The sequence below is a fragment of the Meles meles genome, chromosome 9, assembly GCF_922984935.1.
Source record: "Meles meles chromosome 9, mMelMel3.1 paternal haplotype, whole genome shotgun sequence".
Classification (NCBI taxonomy): domain Eukaryota; kingdom Metazoa; phylum Chordata; class Mammalia; order Carnivora; family Mustelidae; genus Meles; species Meles meles.
This window is the reverse complement of record NC_060074.1, coordinates 85,101,833-85,127,073: the sequence shown is the minus strand read 5'-3', so window position 1 is coordinate 85,127,073 and position 25,241 is coordinate 85,101,833.

Genomic DNA, 25,241 nt, shown 5'->3' with positions numbered 1-25,241 from the left:
GATCCCAGGGTCCTGGGATCAGGCCCTGCATCGGGCTCTCTGCTCAGCAGGGAGCCTGCTTTCCCTCTCTCTCTGCCTGCCTCTCTGCCTACTTGTGATCTCTTTCTGTCTGTCAAATAAATAAATAAAATATTTAAAAACAAACAAACAAACAACAACAAAAACCAGTTCCCTACTTCCTAGTCCATGAACTAACTTCTTCAACCAAAAGCAAAACAAAATCTACCAATGCCACCACCAAAACATACACATATTTGCATTTAAAATTATAAACAGATATTTTGTCTGTGTTTTTAAAAATTAGATATTATAAATTGTTCTAATTAATAAATTGTCTCATAAAAGGATATAAAATTAATGTCATCACTTACCCAAAAATGTTTATGGCAAATACTGCTAATTGATTATATTGGTTATTCCTATCAAGTTGTTATAGGGTATGAAACTCATTCTTAACAAACTCTCCATGCAACATCTGGAGATGGATTATAAAATGAAATATCATTCTTATATTTCCTGAGAAAGTAAAAATACTGTACCAATTTAACTGCTAGTGACAAAGGCCTTATTATACAAGCCCCAAATATGGAAAAAAATGACACATGTATTTTATTTGGCTGTGTCTCATTTCAAAATCGTCTGTCACAATTAATTATCTGACATATTGTGCTGGGCATAGGGCTCAGCAGTAACCCTCATGGAACCCTACTTCTCGTTTACATGGTTTGACAAATGATTTATTTCAGTTTGCTACCATATTCAGCTGTCAATCAACCTTTAATTTTATTTTTTGCAGGTCTTATGTACTAACTCTTTTCCCTTTGTAGGAAAAAAAATACTAACTCCCATTGAATAAATCTGTCAGATTTATTTTTCAAGAAAAAAAAAAAAAAAACATTAGAGATGTACCTTAAAGGGAAGAAAAGGGAAATAGAAAATCTAGGAGGCTCATCTCTAGAAATGGTCTGACTATAACTGCAGTAAAACAAGGAGTTTGCTTGTACTCCAAAGATTCTATGTGGGATACAAAATCTTAAGTATCTTCACGACCACTGTTTCATTAAACAGATAAATATATGAACACAAAAGCACAACTATTTCCAATAAGATATAAAGGAAAACTATCTCAGAGTTCAATTCATATTTGTTGAAAATTCTACATGTTTTATATATATTACACACACACACACACACAATTTCTTTATCTATTCATCCACTGATGGACACTTGACTTGTATCCACTTGTTAGGTATTACAAATAATGCTGCAATGAACATCCTCACAACTTTCTTAATTAGTGTTTTTTGTTTTCGTCAGATAAATATCCAGAAGCTCTTCTTAATTAACAGAATTCCCATGTGGATGAGAGTGCTTCTCCATTCCTTCCTCAGTGTACACTGAGCTTAGCTCTACCCTGGATGTCTCTACTTCAGAATCCAACCAAGCCTAGCAAGAAAGATAACTGTTCACTTCTACTTACTAACCTTTCGCAAATTCTGACTAAAACTGCTAATGTTTCTTCACTACCTCATTTCTCAGAACCAGCTTCATCTTTCCTCTCAGATCATCACATCTTAAATAATTCACATCTCATACTCTTCCAACTTTTTGGAACAGACTTTCTCTCATCAAATAACAATAACTTATTTGTAAATTATTACTCTAATTGTGACTTGTATATTATAAAATATATACAAACCTAGACATTTTTAAAGGATTAGATGACAAATTACACTATTTTATGATTTCTGTTTTAATTTTCTGCTAACCATATACAACTGTATGTCTTCACCAAAAATATTTTTAACCCTATTTTACTGAAAGTAATGTGACTAAATTCATTATATTATTTGTGGAGATATTCTTTAACCCTAAAATTACAAGCAATTGTTGATTTATTTCAATCATTGGTCTTAATGGATCACATAGCTTAAAAACATAGCTTTCAAGAATATGTAGATAGACATTAAAGAAATGCATCAGTATTTATACTCTACAATTATTTATACCCATTTTCAGTCACTCACCAATTACACAAAGGTTATTTGTTTAAATTTATCTAGTAAATTTCTTCTCTTCTTGATGTCATTCATTTCTTTCTTGAAAAGCAAATTGAAAATTACATTATATGTTATATATATTATATAACATATAATTTTATATTATAAAAAATAAATCAGTATTCTTTAAAATTCTTCACTTGGCAGGTTTTTAAATGGTTTAAGTTTCCAAGTATTTAATAATGATCATCACCATAAATAATAGTAATTGAAATTATCCCAATATCAGGCAGTTTCAATTTTTTCTATTATACCTTCATTTGTACCTCATAGTAATGCCATAAAATAGGTATTATCTCTAATCTTTATTTACACATGAAGACACACACATATGAGCTTTTATAGTTGACAGAGCTATATAGGTGACAGAGCATTTTCCCCAGCATTTCTAGACTTATAATAACTCTCCATATTATTGGAGTTTTTTTGTTATTTGTTCCTTTGTTTTGGAAGTTGTCACTTTCTCAGTCATGTATTGTAACTTGAAGGAACAGCAAAGTATAAGAGACAGGGTGTGACTGTGCGTGCATTCATGTGTGTGTGTTCTAAAAATATCTTCTATACACTATTGTACTAAAGGCCATTATCATCCCAGAAAATTACTGCAAATTTAAAAAATTTTTCTGTGAAAAACTCAAATTTAGCTTTGAAAACACTTTTACACACCTGGTTACAAAATGGCAAAGAACTACTGTATGGAATAAAGATTTCCATAGTCACTCTCAAGCTCTTCACATAGTAATATAAAGAATTTATGAAAAACAAAACCCCAAATCCATTAAAACTGGCACATGATACTGTAACTGGTTGTAATAAGATGAGACTAAATGAGCTTGGTGTAGTGGGGGAAGGCAGAAAGAGAGAGAGACCACGAAGATTTCCTCCTGCTACTCCCTCTCCACCTCTAAAGACAGACTTCTGATGTACCAACTCACCATCATGTCAAGCTATACAGAAATGCTGAATTTCTTTAATGTTTTTAGATTAAAACAACTACATATGGCTATTTAATGGTTTCTTTTTACATTTTAGCCTGCACTCCCCCCAGCATTTTGAGCACCCAACTCTAGAGTTTAATCAGAATTGCACTTGTCTCACCATCAGAGGCAGAAATGTGGTCTTAATGCCTGTCATTGAGGACATGCAAAAATCCAGAACCAGATGATCCTTCCTGGAGACACTAGAAGTTTCTAAAATTCAAGAGTCGATGTCCATCCTCTCAACTGACATGTAAAGGAAATTAAACGTCTAATACAGACTACACTGGAAACCAGCTCTCAACTCATACAGACAAAATGAGCTCATCCTGGGGAAGGATGAGCCAGACATTCCTCATCTGACCTCCTGTTAGGATTCAGAGCATTTTGGGATAAGATTAGACCCACAATATTATTTTTGCTTTTGTACTCTTTTCCCTGAAAAAAAAAAAATACTGAAGAGCACTATATGTCAAGTGCTACGATTTTTTTTTATCACATTTATTGTGATATAGAATAGCTGCAAGATCTTAGCAATTTCACTTTATCACCTATACCTCAATTTCCTTAAGTGTAAATTGAGAGTGTTAGTTGCAGCTCAGTGGTTTTCAAACTTTGTCACAGAGCCTTTCATTACATGACATGTTAGGTGGTACCATAAATGTGACTAGGAATGAGGGCCCCACATACTGCTTTTTTCCTACGGCAGCTTGCAAGGTCACTCTGAGGGATCTGAAAGTACCACAGAACACAGCTTGAAAAAACACCAAACTAGGTCTCAAGGGCCCTCTCTAGCTCTAAGACACTATGATTGATGAGTCAGGAAACCTAATTCAGTTTTATACTTTCTCCTTCCCTCAATTGAAGATGACTCAGTATTATAAAATGGGAAATTTATGTAACTCTGTCACTTAAAGGCAGAAAAATTGTGGCCCAGACAATTCTACTGAAATATTTTCATCTACACAGAGTTTATCCTCAATAAGGTCATGAGGTTTTTAACTAGACACTTTGTACTCAACCATTCCCAAATAAGTTAAGTTGCTGCTATTCATTAACCTTTCTCTTTCTTGTTAAATAGCAGCATTAGAAATCACCAAAGATGAGTGTTCCAACTATACTTCTTTTGATGTGTACTTTTATTTTTGCCTTGCATTTTGAGGTCAGCAAACAAGCCAAAAGCCTAGGAAGGCACAGAGGCAATAGGGACATAGCTATATAAAGAAGGCTTTCATTAACCTGCTGACCCACCATAATTTCAAATGTCAGCAGCTAATCAGACACTCACTGACATCATCAATGGATGGAGAAGAGAGATATCCTGTGGGATCAATCTTTTCTCTTAGTCTGAAATATATATTTATAACGCCGGAGGGTTACTTCTGCTCTGAAGTGATGGTGGGAAAATTTCCCTCTCCTGTTGAAATAAATGCTTCTAATGCTGAAGTTAATCATTAATTTTGATGGAACAGCAAAAACATTTATTTAAGTGTCAGAAGCTGACTACATTATTGGCTTCTCTTCTACTAAATTCTCCTATGGCATCTTGACAACATGGGCAGCTGTAATGTTTGGCTCACTAATCCAGAAAAGAAAAGGTAAGCTAAACTATATTTCTTTTCTTACAAAAAAATCTCTCTCCACTAATTGTATTTATCTCAATGAGAAAAACAAAGATAGAGTATTTATAATTACTTCAATTGCTAAAATTTCTAGTGTAATAGCCAGTACTTAGTCTACTCCACCAGGAACACCAATTTCAGACACATAACAAAGAATGTTTAAATGTGTTCAACCAAAACCAAGAGAAACAGAAAGTGAAAATTCACCTAAGAAAGGCAAGAATTTACAATCTAAAGTTTATTAATTTCATAATCTATATAAAGCTTATCTTTACAGTGAGTTTCTCTTGGCAAAATCATTGTTTGGACCATTACTGACTCAACAGTCCTAGCCAAATACATAAATAAATATGAAATAATACCCTAAGTTTTCAAAATATATATACATATATATATTCATATATACATATATATACATATATATTTCAAAATATATCTACAAATTATTTTAGGTTTCAAAAACCCCTCATAATATAAATATTCTGCCTCATTTGAGACTCTTGTGTCTTTCATTAAAGGTAACTGATACTATGAGAACATAAAATAAGAACCTTTGCATTTAATCCAATCCAATTCATCTCATTTAAAAATTATTCCCTAAAGATTTGAGCTTATCCTTTAGAACAATTAAATGATAGAAACAAGAAAGAATCTGAAATGGATCATGTGTTCTTCATGATAAAATATCAATGTATCGAAGTGAGAAGAAAGAGTAAAATCTATAAAAAATACTAAGGAAATAAGGGAGAAAAATTCTATAAACTAAAGGTAACCACCAGCACCTGTATGGGGCATCAGCACCTAAATACAAGGTTAAAAAAACAAACAAAAAAAACAACAACAAAAAAACCAACTCTTAAAATACAGCATTTATACCTAAAGCTGTATCTTTAGTTGTGAGAAATTTCTGGTATAATCATCACAACCCACTAACACATCAATACTAATAGAATAATCGATACCTTTAATTGTTGATAATTCCTTTACAAGAAGCCAGGAAAGACTAAACTGCTAAAGTACCACAAAATTACTGATGGGCTGTTTAAAGGAGATTCCGCGTTTTAAACAGATATAACTAAGCAAAAAATTCAGGTCAGTGAAAAAATTATTCTAGACTCATGCTCACTTTAACAGATTTCAAAATCCAAGCTATTAATTTTACTTAGAAATACTTCATTACAGAATAATAGCTCTATGTTCTTGCAGTTTTTGTTGTTTGTCTCCTAAAGATTTTGTAACCTCACATGAATCATTTAATATCTCTGATATTTTTATGAAAACAAAAATAATTTCACAATATAATATAAATCCCTTAATCCCTATGAGACTGTTTTGAAGATTAAGTAAAATACAACAATAGAAGTTATAACAATTTCTAGTGAACTGATAGACCACTAATGAAGTTCATGCACACTTCTGGTTCCACCATTTGAAACATGTACATACACAAACCAGCTTCTATCAGATGTGCCTCGTTTTGCCATGGATAACTAATTAAACATGAAAAAACTGATAAACTATGGGTGTAAAGATATTTAAGCATGAGAGAGACAAGTACAAAAGTTTGGGGGAAAATCAAGAGACTGTTTCATTCGTAGTATACTACAAGTATATTTGAATTTGTGTCCCCCTTAAAGAGAAGTAAACTGTAAACCATAAAACATTTAACATCACACTTTTTTATGCAAGAAAATTCATTTCAGTCCCAATCAACAGGTTCAATCTTCAAGAAAGGACTTGGGCCCTAAATCAAAAGACTGCTGAATGGATGTGCCCATTTTGAAATAAATTAAAATATTTAAGGTATTAGGTATTATTTTTTATGCCTCCTTATTTTTAGCTAACTAACCACTTTCAGATTCTAATAAGAAACATTCTATTTAGATATATGGGTAGAGAGATAGAGAGTAGATAATTAAATATAGATTTTTCTCTCATACCACACACACACACATACACACACACACACAATTATAAAGTGTTAAATCAAGCATTATTTTCAAGGCTTCATAATCAAATATATTTATTTGCCCAAATAATTTAAAGGGAAAGAATACTACATATTTGTCTCAGTTTATCAGTTTTCCCAAATTAGTCAGAATATTTAAACATTTCAAATAAAGTTAAAGAATTCTGGAGATTAAGTACATAAAATTTTGGGTTGTCTAAGTCAAGTCATTCATTTTGTACGAGAGAAACTGAGCTACCCCAGTCTCTAAATTAATCACCTCATAAGAAACATGAAGAAAACTACAGCGCATATAATAATTTCTTTCCTCTTATGGGTTGTTCAGATGTTATGACCTCCTGCTTACTCCATGACAGAGTTTTACAATTTGGGAGTCTTGGCTTCATTTCTTCATACATCTGAGACAATAAAATACCTTTATGCTATGAATTTACGATAAAAGGTCAGTTTAACTGAAACCAAAATTACGGAAATTAATAACATAATTAATACTATGTTATTGGTATACTTGGAGATTATAGCTATTATTTCTTCTAGACAACTGATACAGACTTAATTATTTGGAGAAACACATTGGGATAGAACTTGGATGCCCTAACATTAAAAATATATCTAAAGAACTAACTCATGGACAATGTTCACTTTTCAAAGTTCAATTTAATTTTATCATCACTTAAATGGATGTCATGCATTCTATTTATAATGCTGTCCAGTCATCTGAACTTAGGTTAAAAAAAAAAAAAAAAGCATAGTCCTGAATACTGGATGCCTTTTGCTTTACCATGAATATATCCATTGTCTCCTATTTCTACATTTTGAGTCTGTGTCAGTGAAGAAAAGGTTCCAACCAATATGAATGTCATTACAAAGCTAACTGTGGTCAGTATTTTATTCTAGTGCATACCATAATCCCTAGCATACAGTAGGTACTTAGTTTTCTAAGTAAATGAATGAATAAATGCATTTGTTTAAACAAATAAGATACACTGAAACAAAACCTGCCATTTCCCAAAGGAGACTTCCTATAGTATTTATGTATTAAACATTCTCTTTTCTGTGTAAGGTCTGTGATCTTAAATTCAATTAAGATTTTTCAGTTTTATCTATCCACATTAGCAGTTGTTAGCTGTTAGCAGTAGTTAGCCAACTAATGTTGGCATTAATTTCTGTGTATAATTCATTCTGTTTTTAAAAGCTCCACTGAGAAAGACTTTACATCCCTTCATTACCGACAACTTATTTTGGCATTAAAATTTCTTCATTTAAATTTAATTTCTTAATTTAAAATTTCTTAAATTAGACTTCAGTGCTATTGTGCTGGTGACCCTTACAAGTTTGAAAACAAATACATTTGTTCTCTATATGTTTATGATTTGCCTTCTAAACAGAGTGAAAATAAACCTACAATTTTTATGTATTCTCAACAAGCTTTGATGATACAATTAAAATACAAAGTAACCAGAAGTTAAATTATCAATAAGAGTCATTTATTTTGCATTTTTATTTTAAAGAATACTTAAGAGAATTGTGATGAATTAGCAGTGACAAACTACTTCTTGCAGGCTGATTTTGTGTGGAGAGTTTAATTAAACTTTGCAGCTGTTTATCTCTATGATGATTAAATTTTCATATGTAAATTACATGTATTAAGATCCAGATACTTATGTAAATGTCACTTGCCTTAATGTTTTGTGTTACTGTTATTAACATCTAACCATCAGTTTATAATCTTGTATTGCAATCTATTGGTATGGATACATTGTTAAAACAATTAGATTTAGATCCTAAGAACAAACAAATTTATTTTGCATTTTTGTTTACTACTCAATGTTTATCATGCAATCTAAATATATTTGGAGAAAAGTAAAATCTAAAACATCTAGGAAGAACACTTGTCTACTTCCAAAATCCGGAAGGCATTCTATATATCACCTAATGTATATAAACAGATGATTAAGAAAAAATACCAACTAAGAAAAGCAATAATCATATTTCTCAGAAATGTAGAACATGTAGGCAGTAGTAACAGATACAGCATACATATATTTTAGAGTTGTTGTGTCGATATTATCAATATAGTACTTAAGAAAATGGAAGTCACTTCACATCACCTCCATGTAAAATACCTACTCAGGTCTCCCTTTAAGATTAGCTCTTCACTCCCTGAAGTGGAAAGACGGGAGTATTTAAAACCAGGTTGCTGAGGGGAAAAAAAATCAAAGAACAATGGAGATCCTCACATTATTTAACATTGCTCCCAAACCAGTCAACATCCTCTTTGAACCATAGGAAACTGGATCTCTAAGTGCAACAAAACAAAGTAGTTTACTAAATGGAAGTCACTCAAAATACCATTAACAAATATCTTTCTCTGCAGATACTAGAGGTGGGAATAAATTTGAGAATGTGTCACCTTTGTGACAATATTTGTGCCAAGTCTTGATTTACTATCCACATTTGAATTCTCTCTACTTTGGCATATTAGGCTGATTTGATCATCATTATCTGAACTATAAACTATAATCTACTCTTCATGGCTCTAACAGTTTCTTCTTTAATAAATCAAACTAAAAATGAAAATGAAAGGGTATTTTCCCCCTTCACTTGATGAGTACAGTGGTTTACAGCAATGGATTCCTTACAGTCTAAATGTTTTTAACCTCTTTCAAAAATGTATTTGAGCATGCACTCTCATATATGTATATTTCATAGATATATGCTTGTCAATTGGTAAAGTGGATATTGGTAAAGCTTTATTTCTTTTGTATATAATACACACAGACAGAAGTTCTAATATTTCCTTTCCACATTACATGGGGTCTTCTGGTACATTCACCTGGGTACATATTCTACATATCTGGATGTACTGGGTTAGTATATAAGCAGTCTCAGGTCTTGTGAAAGCTGTTTAACATTTCTCTGCTGCTTGACTTTACCTACCCTTCTATCTATATTTCAGGCATTTTATGTTTACAGATTCTTTTTTTTTTTTTTTAATATTTTATTTACTTGACAGAGAGAAATCACAACTGGGCAGAGAGGCAGGCAGAGAGAGAGGAGGAAGCAGGCTCCCTGCCGAACAGAGAGCCTGATGCAGGGCTCGATCCCAGAACCCTGGGATCATGACCTGAGCCGAAGGCAGAGGCTTTAACCCACTGAGCCACACAGGCGCCCCATGTTTACAGATTCTAAGAGAATGGGGACAAGAAGAGGAAGTGGCAAATTTAGATAGATATGTACTGCTACATTCTCCTATTTTTAAAAAAGTCAGCATCACAGTATAACAGTGACTCTGAACTTCTCTGGTTGGTAAGACACTAAGAATTTTTCTTATAATATTTTTATATATATTATATAGATAATATATTATATTTTATTATTATATTATAACAATTATATTTTTCAAAGAATCTCATATTTCTTTTATTTATATGCAGTGGCTTAGCACATTTTAGGCACTGATAAATATTTGTCAGAATATTATTTAATTTTCACAATTTCTATCATTCCTCACACAACTTTCAACTAATTTATTTATTTACTTTTTTGCTTAAACATTAGTAGGTTTTTTCCTCACAGTTTTGGAGGCTGAGAAGCCAAGATCAAAGTACCAGATTTAATTGTCGGGGAGGGCCATCTTCTTGCTTGCAGATAGCTGTCTTCTTGCTTTATCTTTATGTGGTGAAAAGATGGAGCAAACTCTAGCCTCTCCTGCACTTCTTATAAGGGCACTAACCCCATCCTCACTCTGTTTCATGGGTTTATACTTAACCTCAAACTCAACTGAGTTGTGTACATTAAATATATACAGTTTTTTACATGTTCAATTATACTTCAGCAAAGTGTTCTTTTTTTTTTAAAGATTTTTTTTTAAAGATTTTATTTGTTTATTTAAGAGAGCGAGAGCAGGGGGAGACCAGAGGGAGAGGGAGAACCAGCCTCCCTGCTGAGCAGGGAGCCCGATGTGGGGCTCCATCCCCAGGACCCCAGGATCATGAACTCAGCCAAAGGCAGACACTCAAACAAATGAGTCACCCCAGATGCCCCTTCAGCAAAATGGTTTTAAAGAACTGAAAATGACTGAAGGAAAGATTCCTATGATACACATAAAAAAGTGAGACAAATAAAGGAATCAGTTTAACTGTGGTTTTATATGCCTGCATATGTAAACATGATATAATTTAATAAAACTGCTTCTTAATCTCAAAAACAGAGAATCATCTGGGACATAGAGGGGGAAGAAAAGGTTTTGTCTGGTATTACAAAAGCCACAGGAAAAAAGTGTTTCAATACAGAAAAAAGTGATTAAGTCAAAGGAAGACTGAAGAGAATATACTTATAATATAATAATTATAATATATAATATTATAATCATATATTATAATTATGTATTATTATAAGTATTATAATATATAATATTATGATTCTATATTATAATTATGTATTGTTATAAGTATTATAATATTTAATATAATTATAATACTTAAATACTGAAAATGTTCCTATCAGTATCTCCAACTTTCTGTTGATAATTTATATGCTTATCAATTACAATCCTATTTCCTTTATTATTGAAATGAGAAAGGGCAAAGAAATATTACATGCCACATAAAATAAAATTTTTCATCAGAAGTTTCCTTAAGGATAATTTTATTCACTATTTCCCCCAAACCAAAACAATTAAGTGTATTGATCATAAGCTCCATAAAACTCCTTCTTTGTTTTGGGAGAATTTCATATGAATACAGTTATTTCTTACTTAATTCAGAGATAGCTGAATTCCCTCAAATTTTGCCTCAGAACAGTGAAATACTGAAATTTTGAAATGCAAACCTTTTAGAAGATTTTATTTATTTTACAAACAGAGAGAGAGAGAGAGAGAGAGAGAGAGCACAAGCAGGGAAGCATCAGAAAGGAGAGGGAGAAGCAGGCTCCTCGCAGAGCAGGGAGCCCAAAGTGGTACTCTGTCCCAGGAACCTGGGATCACGACCTGAGCCAAAGGCAGACATTTCACCGACGACGGAGCCACCAGGCATCCTGAAATGCAAATCTGACAAGCATTTTGTAAAAAAAACAATGCAACTGTTTACTGTGGGTGTTTTTGAATGGCGATGCAGTGGTTTATACAAAGCATCTCACAATACAACTTGGTGAAACATTGGACTTTCTCCTATGCCTCATACTTCTGAGATAATAAACATCTCTTCCTCTCTATTACTCCCTCTGTTCACATCCAGAATGTTTCCTTGTTCACTTCTTGACCAAAGGTGCACACCACTTAGTGACAATCCCTTTTGAAAAGCTGGATCTTTAACATGTGTGTTTCCTCACTATGGGTAGCCCTAAGTTTCAACCAACTCCCCTTCTGATTCTTATCCTTATTAGTAGTTACGACACTGGAATTCTGGTGAATAAAATAATCCATTTTGTTTCACTCAGTTAAAGGTGAGATTTAATAATGTCCATTCTTTTACTCAGTTGACAATGAAATTTTAGTATCCATTCTTTCTAAGCCTCTCCATTTTGTCAGCATCATTCCCCACATTTCAACACAAAGTGATTATAATTATCTATTGCAAAGTTTAAATCAATACTCCTGGGTTCCCATAGGAAAATAGTGAATGCATAAATTTAAGTATCTCCAAAAAATACTAAAAACATATACATCAATCAATCACAAACTTTCAGCTTAACTAGGGGACAGACTTCATCTATGAGTGAGAAAATAAGCATTCAATATCACTGGAGTTGACAGTTGGGTGTGCAAACACATGCTTTCACACTCATGTCTCTCTAATCTTGCCCCATAGGACTATTTCCCTCACCCAGTATTCCCCAGCCACACTGACCTACTTTCCTTCCTCAAAAAAATAAGCTTCTTTGCAGTTTGTAGAGTTTTCCCAGCCTATCAGTGGGAGGAAAACTCCTGCTCCTGAGCACATCATGACCGTAAGTTTCAGTCACCTCTTCCGATCTTCCAGTTAAGATGATCTTCTCCCATACCCCGCACATCTTTTCACTGAATGTCTCAGTACCATATTTTATTTCTCAGAATAAGCACTTGTCACTAGGTAATATTTTTGCTTGTTTGTTCATGCCCTTATATTTTATCCTTCTCATGCCACTAAAATGTGAGTTCCATGAGAACAGGAAACTCATCTTCCTTGTTCGACATCTTATTAGTGGTGCCAACAGCAGTATCTAGACTTAAGGTATCAAAAAAATATTAAATACTTAAATATTATATAAAAATATTAAAGTAATAAGTTGATGTCTTTGTCCTAAATCTATTATACATGGCTACAAGGAGTGAATCTAAATTTTCTCTCAAATGACAATTTTTCAAATACCTCAAAAAGCTATCTTGCTATCTTCATTTCTCCCAGCTAAAAATGCCCCATTCATCTCCCGTTTTTTAGTCTATCCCTGACCCTGCTATTCTCACCACACAGTTCAGTTTGTTTCTATGCTTGAAATGTATGAAAAATTTATAAATAAATTTCTCTTTTATTTTTTAAAGATTTTATTTATTTATTTGAGAGAGAGAGAGCGGGAGAAGGGGAGGGGCAGAGGGAGAAGGACAGGCAGACTGTGCTGAGCACAGACACCGACATGGAGCTGAATCTACAACCCCTGAGATCATGACCTGAGCCAAATCAAGAGTCAGACACTTAACCAACTGAGCCACCCAGGCACCCAAGTAAATTTCTCTTTTAAAGCTATAGTGTACAACTAAAACTATCCAATACATATTATTACATTTATTTTTTAATTTATAATTTTAAATAACAAAAAATCCAAATTTATAAATTACCTATGTTTCTATCATGAATAGTTGACATATATTAATATTTGCTTTATTTGCTTCAGAGCTTTCACTTTTTTAAATCAAAAACAAAAACATAAAGATACATTTAAAGCACTGAAGCTTCATCTTCCAACCTCAATTGCCTTCTCCCTATTTCCTTCCTAAATCTTGGTGTTCTTGAGCTGCCTCTATGATAGATGGGGTCAGATTTTATTTTTCACACACTCAGTTAATTTTCCCTGTGCTATTTACTCAAAAGTTAATTTTATATTTCTGCCTGTCATGTCAAGTTTCTTAATGCATGTAGGATTTTTTTTTTAAAGATTTTATTTATTTATTTGACAGAGAGAGATCACAAGTAGGCAAAGAGGCAGGCAGAGAGAGTGAGAGGGAAGCAGGCTCCCTGCCGAGCAGAGAGCCTGATGCGGGACTCGATCCCAGGACCCCGAGATCATGACCTGAGCCGAAGGCAGCGGCCTAAACCACTGAGCCACCCAGGCACCCCCAGGTAGGATTTCTTATCCATAAAATTATGTTTTCTCTTTCTTGACAGTACCACTATTTTAAGTACTATAGTTCTTTAATTAACATTAATTTGTGATATGGCAAATATTTAGAATTTTGATTAGCATTATTTTGGTTTTATGCAATAACTTTAGGTTGAATTTCTATCTTCTCAATCTGTGCTTTTATTCAGTTTATGAATTTAAGGATATAAATTTCTATAACTTTAGCTAGATCTCTGGTTTTGAAATGTACTATGTTAATTATTAAGTTTTAAGTACACTGTATCTATAATTATGATTTATTTTCTAAGCCACAAATTATTTAGAAGTGTTTTCTTTAATTTATAAACTGTGGGATTTAGTGGTTTATTTTTGTTATTAATTTCTTTATTAACTAAATTTTATGATATCATGACCTGTATGAAATTGTGCATTTGGCATTATTTTAAAGTTATACCTCTTTTTTACATACTTACTTTGTAACATTTTTGGTGCCCTTCTTTATTGAATTCTACCTTGTATCATTTCCCTTAAATACCTAGGGATGAGTTCTGTCAACCTTTATTTATCTGAAAATATATTTATTTCATTCTCAGATCAGATATATTATCACTGGATACAGAATATTTTTTAACTTTTTTTTTCATTATTTCATTATTTTCTGGCCCGCATTCTTTCTGAGAAGTCTAGTGATTCTCACATTCCTGTTATCATGTGGTCAGTGCCTCTATTATTCTTTGAGCACTTAAAAGATTTTGTCTGTAACTTCGGTTTTTAGCAGTTTGACTATTATGTTCCTAAATATTGTTTATTTACTTATTTATCTTTTCATTTACTACTTGAGAGTCACTGTGCCACCTAGATATGTAAGTAGATATTTTTCATCATCATATTTGGAAAGGTCATGGCCACATTTTTTTTTTTCAAATATGTTTTCCTACCCCAATCTCCCTTTTCCCTGAACCTCAATTATTGCCTCCTTCACTCAGCAGGATTCCCATGCTGGCAAGGATAATAGCTTTCTGCGTTTGGGAAATGCTTCCCACAACCCTCACTTCCTACAAAGAACTGAAGGATCATGAGGTTTACCTTGTGAAGTTTCTATCTCAGGGATGGCAGACTTGTGCACTGGTTAGCTCCTGCCTGCACACAGTTAAACAGTTTGCTTATATATTTTGCAAAGTTTCACAGTGTTTTGTTTTGTTTTGTTTTCCTATGTTGGGAAGTTCAGTACTTAACCATTTACTGCATCATGGAGGAATACAACATCAGCATCAAGATGTTGCATTCCTCAATCTCTAAATTCAACTTTAACAACTTCCATGATTGTCTTAGATTTGCCTATTTGGCAAATAATTTGCCTATTTCACCAAATAATTTGGTTAGGTTTTGCTTTATGTATCTTGAGGATTATTATTATTACTCTGTGTGTAGCTTCAGAAGATTTATGTTCTATTGGTAAATTTTTAATATGATTTATCCTACTCCTGAGAGATTGTTTAATTTTGATTTGATCTGTACTCAAGTCTATCTTATCTGATATGCACATAGCTACTCGTGGTCCTTTGTGATTCATGTTCTCAGGTATAAAACTCTCAATTCTTCAATTTTCAGTGCTCTGGCAACATTAATAGTTAAGGTCTTTAAGATAATAGAACAGTTTTGGAGAAACTGGGGGAGGCCATGGAAGGGATGGGGGATGGGAACAGTATGTTTAGAAAAATTGCAGAGGCTGCAGAGTATGATGCAAAAGGATCCTGCAGCCAGAATGTCAGGATTCCAACTTTGTCTTCATCATCTACTATCAGGTGCCCTTGGGAAATTGATTTAACCTCTTTGTATCTCATTTTCCTTCACTGACAAATGGGTAATAGTAGCAGTATAACCTGTTTTGATTGTTATAAGAATTAATTTTTATTTGTAAAGCACCTTGAACTGTGCCAGGGAAATAATAAATGTTATGTGTTTGTTAAATAAAAATAGGTATTGGAAACCATAAGGAAAGAACAAAAGGAAGTTTCTGTCTTTCAAAGAATATAGCTGGATTTTATTTTAACAATTTAAGAATATCTCACCTTCACAAAATGCATCTGGCCATACTCTTTGGGATTAACTACATATTTAAATTCTTTCTAAGATTTCTGCTTCCTATTGGCAATATTTTTTCTTGAATGTTTTTTCTCTTCTTCTATTGCACTGAATAGAATCAATTTCTTTAAGCCTACTTTTTTCATATACAGATTCAGAAGTTAGCCACTCTAGTATTTTATTGGGTATTTTAGGTGACAACTCTCCATGGATCACCTGCATTCTCACATGTCCTATAAGTGGGTCCTCTATCTCAGACTGTTATGCTGAGGATGTTTGTACAGTACACAGCCTCTAGATACAGATAGTGTCTCCCTCTGGAATAAATGGCAAGTTCATTTTCTACCCACTGCAATAAAAGTCTCATCCTCCTTTGACACAAAAGTCAGATGTGCTTCCTGCCCAATATAAAAGATTCAGGTTCTCTAGCCTCAAGTTTCCTTAGCTGTGTCAAACACTGTCGACTACAAGTGTAGCACCCACGTAGGCCCCTTCACATCACCCTCACGGACCTGGGATGCAAACATAAAGCTCATGCTACTTGAGTAAACAAGTTTTGGTTTCTAACCTAGGAGTCTCATGTCTTCTGTCAGTATCCTAGAAGTCGGTGAGAGTGGGGCAGGAGAGATGAATCATGCATGTATGGGATCACATAGTGTCTCAAGTTTTGATATTTTGCTCACCACGGAATTTCGCATTAATTTTCCAACTTTCCATTGCTTTAAAATATTACTCAACTTCTCAGTCTTTTGGCACCTCCTCAAATCCTTTGCCCAAAGTAAGTACAACACTACCTCAATCTAGTTCCAGGCCTGCCTGTGAGTCAAAAAAAAAAAGCCTCAGAGTGGAAATAAGTTCTGTCAGCAATGAGAATATAGAGATTTGAGTGAATAGAACCATCAGAAATTGATACGATTTAAGTGGTGAGCAGCTGTCTGAGCCCTTGATACTGAAACTAAACGGCCGTTAGTTACTGGAATGGAGCTATGCTCTCTCTCCACCCTCCCTGATACTTTGCAAAACTTCTAATGTGACTTTGGCAGCTTTAAGGGGAAAGATTAAGTAGTGGTACTGAGATCTTCTTTCCTCAAGAAAGACCAAAGGCTATCCATACATCACAGTATCCTGGGGAGTTGTGGGGGGGGGGGCAGAAAGGACTCAAACTCCTTTGGATTCGGGTTCCCAAGCTGACATCTTACCAGTCTCACACATTGTGAATACCCAGAATTTGGCAAAAGGATTTGTCCAGAATTCACAATAGGAAAGGAAGTAAATATAACTTTATGGATGAAAACTTTTGGGTTTATTTAATATATGTATAGTTGTGGCTTCAACTACTAAATATGAAAACACTATTGCTATTTTACATGCCTTTACTGTACATACTCATAATAATGGATGAGATCATTTTGATTGGGAAGAGCCACATGTAAACTCATGCTAAAGTACCTGTGGGATGCCACAAAACTAATAACTTTTTTGAGCCTTCAGTCTCCATCACTGATGATATTACTAACTGGAAACCCTAGCAAAGTGAGGTAACCTCCACCCAGAGGCATCACTTTGACTCATTGTCTTCCTGATGTGGCTCAGCTATTAGGTTGCCACTGGGCTCTTGTGGAAATTGTGTGACATGTGGAAACATTGTGATTCCTCAGCCTGACATCCTCTTTTGGAGAAGGCCAACTGGGACTGAAAACCTAACAAGATAAGAAAGACCTAAATAGCCTTATTTGTCAAAGGAAGTGGTATATTCAAGAGTGAAGCCAGCTTGGTCCTCAAAACATCTTGATTTTATAAGAAAAGTGACAACTATCTTTTGGGAGGAAGCTTTATCCTCTACTCTTTTATAGGAAGCAAAGCTGCTGATTCAATAGAACTCCTATTTCACAGACTTTCTTCTTAAATAGCCATGCCTAACTTACATTTCTGGATTAAAAGTCTGAAGGTTAGTAGGAGATGACTGGACAAAAGGTAAGTTTATAGCTACTGGTATGGGACTCCCAGACTGTGTGGCAGTGTAAGAACTACAATCTTGACACACAGAGAGGGAATCCCTTCTGGATTCAATAGGTAAGAAAGGACAAAGAGACATTGAAAATCTTTGCTTCAAAGAATGACTTCAAAGGCATTTCCACATGATGGAGAAATCTCTTCCAAATTGTACCAAACTGTAGCCACTAGGTCAACCATCCACCATTGGATGATTCTGACCATGATATGATTGTCATTCTCTTAGAAGTCTATCAGAAACAGCAATTTTTGTTGGTTCCAGCTCCCACATATTCTACAGGAAAAATAAACACACACACACACACACACACACACACACACACACAATCTCAAGAAACAGAACAAAAGAGAAAACACCTATAAACATTTCCGAATGTATTCCCCTCTGCATTTCCATAGCCACCACTCAGTTATTTCAAGGGACAAGTGAATATCATCTGGCTGTGTGGATAAACAGCACACATTAGATTACCACTCTCTCCAAACAACAAACAGCAAACAACTTGGCTCAACAACTGGAAACAAATTCAGAACCCCTAAGGTTTGCCTACCAACCAAGATGCCATACTGTAATCCTGTATCCCTAACTTACCATTTTCACATTGTGCAGTTCCAGACAGTTATTAACAACAGTTTCCATCCATGTGCATCCCTGGAACTATATTGTTTCTGTGGAAACCAAGCATTAAACTGCTTCCCTCCTGAAAACATAGTCACTGTGCATCTTAGGGGTGCTCACAAAATATTTTCAAGTTTATAAGAACACCCCTGTAGGGGCTCAATCAGTTGATTCTTGATTTCAGCTGAGAGCTCATGATCTCACGGTTGTGAGAACAAGCCCCATTTTGGGCTCCATGCCAGGCATAGAGCCTGCTTAAGATTCTCTCTATCTCCCTCTGCCCCTCCCTATCTTCCCACCCCCTACTCCCCACTCACGCTTTCTCACTTAAAAACAACAACAACAACAACAACAAAACCCCTGTATATAACGTAGCCCTCAAATGACTGAGAGAAAACTCCAAAATAAGCTTCCCAGGGGGATGAATTACTGGTCATGTAAGTATATTCTGAGAGCAGTTATCCCTATAATGGGAGTAATTCAACTCAAAAAGATGATAAAGAATTTCTCTCTGACTTTTGCTTAAGTTATCAAGATTTTGGTTTTAAAATTCTTTCAAGTCTGTTTCAACCACTGGTCATGGTTGTAATGGGTGCTAGAATGGCCCTAGATCTATACCTTACAAGCCAAGTAGAAACTGTGCAATCAATAATACATCCTGCTAGATTAATACCTCCAGCTAAGTGGGAAAGCCAATACAGAAACTTAAGAAGTAAGCCATCTGGCTTTCTAGTGTAGACTCAGATGGCGTAAGAAATTTATCCAGTTGTTTGTGGACATGGTCAAGGTTAATATTGCAAAAGGACTCATCTTGCTTCTTCACAGTAAATGTAATTAAATGCTTTATGAGACTAATTGAGTAAATTCTGTCCCAGTCTCTATCAGATTAATCAGAGTAGTCAATGGTGTATTCAAGGGAACATGTCCTCATGAATAGACATGAAGAATATACATCATTGAAAAGCAATTCTTTCTCGGTCTCACACATTACTTGCATATATTGCAAGCTGAGGTGCCATCGACCTTTGTTCTAGTCTACCTTTTTCAAGGATATATTTGCAGAGCAAGTAGGATTGGAATATATATTATTTCCTTCTGGAGCAGTAGGGAGGCATAATAACTGTAGTGTAATGAAAATAATGTAGCCTCCAAAGCAAAGGGCAGGCAGGTTTATAGACTATTATAAAACAATCAGGTTCCCTGGGCTGAGAGCTCATCATCTGTTGTGCATATCACTGTGTATACAGATGTCACCTGGTTCTCTTATGTTGCCTTTTGAGAAATGAGCCTCAGAAGCCATGAAAGATATTATTGATATGCTGGCTGCTATTACTATCAGTAATAAAGAACTCCTTATCTCTGACCCAGGAGTTTCATGTCCTGCAAGTATCCACGAAACTGCAGCAAGCTAATTTGTTAGCTTGCAAAGTGGGTAAAATTATAGACCCTTCAGTCTTTGAGAGGACTCAAAGTAATATTAAAACATAAGCAAACTGGTATAGCTAAAAAGCCAACGTATGAACTAAAATAATTATTTTTAAATTAAATACTCTAGGAAGAAGGCAGAAAGGAGGAACAGAAAAGTAAAGAAATAAAACTGAGGGAATAAACATAAATGATAAAATTATAGACTAAATCTAACAATATCTAATGTTGCACTAAATGCGAATGTACAAAACAATCTACTTAAAAGACAGAAAATGTCAGAATTAATAATAAGCAAGACCCAATGATATTCTCATCATATACCAAAAATACATAGCATGAACGTAACTTACACTGGTGATGTTAATATGATCAATAGACTGTGATGATGTTTATCAAGTTTCTCTACTCTTGTTTTTTTTTTTTTTTTTTTTTTTCTCCCTTTCCCTTCTGTACTGTGAAGGGAAGTCACTGCATACATCTCATTGTTAAGAAATGGGAAGTCAAGTTCCACCTTCATAAAGAAGTAACTATACAGTTATTTGTAACTTTTCTACATGAGAGATTTAACTATTTTCCCCCATTAATTTATTTATTCAATCATTTATGCTTATCAACTGTTTGGATGCATGGATATTTGTTATATTTGTGTGATAATTTAACAGTACTTATTTTGTATGCTTAAACTTGCCCCAGTTTTGGCTATTGGGAGCTCTTTCAGTTGGCTCATGTATCCCCTTGACAAACACCCATCATAATTTTTGAACATTTCCTTACTTTCTAGCTTTAAAAGATGCTGCAGATTTAAATTTATTTAATCAACTGATAAATAAATTATTGAAACATAAAAAGACCTTTAATATTTCCTGTTTTTCTTTTATTCATTTTATTTAATTATGGTTAGAAGATGACATTTTCACAATAATAAAAATTTTATAATGGTTGAAATTCTCTTTTTGGCCTATTTAGCTTTTTGTTTTGCTTTGCATATGTTAACTTTTTATGTTTTTGGAAGCTATGTTATTAAGTGTATCAAACTACTGACCATTATCTCATAATACTGATTTTTACTTTTACATATACTTTAGCTGATTTTTTTCTTTTTTTTAAAATTTCTTTTCAGCGTAACAGTATTCATTGTTTTTGCACCACACCCAGTGCTCCATGCAATACGTGTCCTCCCTATTATCCACCACCTGGTTTCCCCAACCTCTTCAAAACCCTCAGGTTGTTTTTCAGAGTCCATAGTCTCTCATGGTTCATCTCCCCTTCCAATTTCCCTCAACTCCCTTCTCCTCTCCATTTCCCCATGTCCACCATGTTTTTTGTTATGGTCCACAAATAAGTGAAACCATATAATACTTGACTCTCTCTGCTTGACTTATTTCACTCAGCATAATCTCTTCCAGTCCCATCCATGTTGCTACAAAAGTTGGGTATTCATCCTTTCTGATGGAGGCATAATACTCCATAGTGTATATGGACCACATCTTCCTTATCCAGTCATCCGTTGAAGGGCATCTTGGTTCTTTCCACAGTATGGCGACCGTGGCCATTGCTGCTATAAACATTGGGGTACAGATGACCCTTCTTTTCATTACGTCTGTATCTTCTGGGTAAATGCCCAGTAGTGCAATTGCAGGGTCATAGGGAAGCTCTATTTTTAATTTCTTGAGGAATCCCCACACTGTTCTCCAAAGTGGCTGCACCAACTTGCATTCCCACCAACAGTGTAAGAGGGTTCCCCTTTCTCCACAGCCTCTCCAACACATGTTGTATCCTGTCTTGCTAATTTTGGCCATTCTAACTGGTGTAAGGTGGTATCTCAATGTGGTTTTAATTTGAATCTCCCTGATGGCTAGTGATGATGAACATTTTTCATGTGTCTGATAGCCATTTGTATGTCTTCATTGGAGAAGTGTCTGCTCGTGTCTTCTGCCCATTTTTTGATATGATTATCTGTTTTGTGTGTGTTGAGTTTGAGGAGTTCTTTATAAATCCTGGATATCAACCTTTTGTCTGTACTGTCATTTGCAAATATCTTCTCCCATTCTGTGGGTTGCCTCTTTGTTTTGTTGACTGTTTCCTTTGCTGTTAAGAAGCTTTTGATCTTGATGAAATTCCAAAAGTTCATTTTCGCTTTTGTTTCCTTCACCTTTGGAGACATATCTTGAAAGAAGTTGCTGTGGCTGATAATGAAGAGGTTACTGCCTATGTTCTCCTCTAGGATTCTGATGGATTCCTGTCTCACGTTGAGGTCTTTTATCCATTTCGAGTTTATCTTTGTGTATGGTGTAAGAGATTGGTCGAGTTTCATTCTTCTACTTATAGCTGTCCAGTTTTCCCAGCACCATTTATTGAAGAGACCGTCTTTTTTCTACTGTATATTTTTTCCCGTTTTGTCAAAGATTATTTGACCATAGAGTTGAGGGTCCATATCTCGGCTCTCTACTCTGTTCCACTGGTCTATGACTCTGTTTTTATGCCAGTACATGCTGCCTTGGTGATCACAGATTTGTAGTAAAGCTTGAAATCAGGTAACGTGATGCCACCAGTTTTGTTTTTGTTTTTCAACATTTCCTCAGCAATTCGGGGTCTCTTCTGATTCCATACAAATTTTAGGATTATTTGCTCCAGCTCTTTGAAAAATGCCGGTGGAATTTTGATTGGAATGGCATTAAAAGTATAGATTGCTCTAGGCAGTATAGACATTTTAACAATGTTTATTCTTCTGATCCAAGTGCATGGAATGGTCTTCCATCTTTTTGTGTCTTCTTCAATTTCTTTCATGAGTGTTCTGTAGTTCCTCAAGTACAGATCCTTTACCTCTTTGGTTAGGTTTATTCCCAGGTATCTTATGGTTCTTCGTACTATAATAAATGGAATCGATTCTCTAATTTTAGTTATATATTGTTATTGTTAGTGTATAAGAAAGCTACTGATTTCTGTACATTGACTTTGTATCCTGCCATGTTACTGAATTGCTGTATGAGTTCTAGTAGTTTGGGGATGGAGTCTTTTGGGTTTCTCATATAAAGAATCATGTCATCTGCAAAGAGACAGAGTTTGACTTTTTCACTGCCAATTTGGATACCTTCATTTCTCTTTGTTGTCTGATTGCTGTTGCTAGGACTTCTAATACTATGTTGAACAAGAGTGGTGAGAATGGGCATCATTGTCGTGTTCCTGATCTCAACGGGAAGGCTGCAAGCTTTTTCCCATTGAGGATGATATTTGCTGTGGATCTTTCATAGATAGATTTTATGGAGTTCAGGAATGTTCCCTATATCCCTATACTTTGAAGCATTTTAATCAGGAACGGATGCTGGATTTTGTCAAATGCTTTTTCTGCATCAATTGAGAAGACCATGTGGTTCTCTCTTCTCTTATTGATTTGTTCTATCACATTGATTGATTTGCAATTGTTGAACCATCCTTGTAACCCAGCGATGAATCCCACCTGGTCATGGTGGATAATCTTTTTTTTTTTTTTAAGATTTTATTTATTTATTTGACAGACAGATCACAAGTAGACAGAGAGGCAGGCAGAGAGAGAGAGAGGGAAGCAGGCTCGCCGCTGAGCAGAGAGCCCGATGTGGGACTCGATCCCAGGACCCTGAGATCATGACCTGAGCCGAAGGCAGCGGCTTAACCCACTGAGCCACCCAGGCGCCCCTGGATAATCTTTTTAATGTGCTGTTGGATCCTGTTTGCTAGGAACTTGTTGAGAATCTTAGCATCCATATTCATCAGTGATATTGGTCTGAAATTCTCCTTTTTGGGTCTTTGCCTGGTTTGGGGATCAGGGTAATGATGGCTTCATAAAAAGAGTCTGGAAGTTTTCCTTCTGCTTCAATTTTTTGAAACAGCTTCAGGAGAATTGGTGTTATTTCTTCTTTGAAAGTTTGATAGAATTCCCCAGGGAATCCGTCAGGTCCTGGGCTCTTGTTTTTGGGAGGTTTTTGATCACTGCTTCAATCTCGTTACTAGATATCAGTCTATTCAGGTTGTCAATTTCTTCCTGGTTCAATTTTGGGAGTTTATAGTTTTCCAGGAATGCGTCTATTTCATCTAGGTTTCTTAGCTTATTGGCATATAACTGTTGGTAATAATTTCTGATGATTGTTTCTACTTCCTTGGTGTTAGTTGTGATCTCTCCCTTTTTATTCATAATTTTATTAATTTGGGCTTTCTCTCTTTTCTTTTGGATTAGTGTGGCCAATGGTTTATCGATCTTACAGATTCTTTCAAAAAACCAGCTTCTAGTTTCATTGATACGTTCTACTGTATCTCTGGTTTCTACCTCATTGATCTCTGCTCTAATCTTGATTATTTCCCTTCTTGCATGTGGAGTTGGTTTGATTTGTTGTTGATTCTCCAGTTCTTTAAGGTGTAGAGACAGCTGGATTTTTCAATTTCTTTGAGGGATGCTTGGATGGCTATGTATTTCCCCCTTAGAACCACCTTTGCTGTATCCCATAGGTTTTGGACCGAAGTGTCTTCATTCTCATTGGTTTCCATGAATTGTGTAAGTTCTTCTTTGATCTCTTGGTTGATCCAAACATTCTTAAGGAAGGTGGTCTTTAGCTTCCAGGTGTTTGACTTCCTTCTGAAATTTTCCTTGTGATTGAGCTCCAGTTTCAAAGCATTGTGATATGAGAATATGCAGGGAATAATGTCAGTCTTTTGGTATCGGTTGAGTCCTGATTTGTGACCCAGTATGTGGTCTATTCTGGAGAAGGTTCCATGTGAACGTGAGAAGAATGAGTATTCTGTTGTTTTAGGGTGGAATGTTCTGTATATATCTATGAGGTCCATCTGGTCCAATGTTTCAATCAATGCTCTTGTTTCTTTATTGATTTTCTGCTTCGATGACCTGTCTATTACTGAGAGAGGTGTGTTAAGATCTCCTACTATTAATGTATTCATATCAATATGACTCTTTATCTTGATTAATAGTTTTCTTATATAATTGGCTGCTCCCATATTGGGGGCATAGATATTTACAATTGTTAGATCATCTTGGTGGATAGTCCCTTTAAGAATTATGTAATGGGGGACAGGGCGCCAGGGTGGCTCAGTGGGTTAAAGCCTCTGCCTTCAGCTCGGGTCATGATTCCAAGGTCCTGGGATCAAGCCTCGCATCGGGCTCTC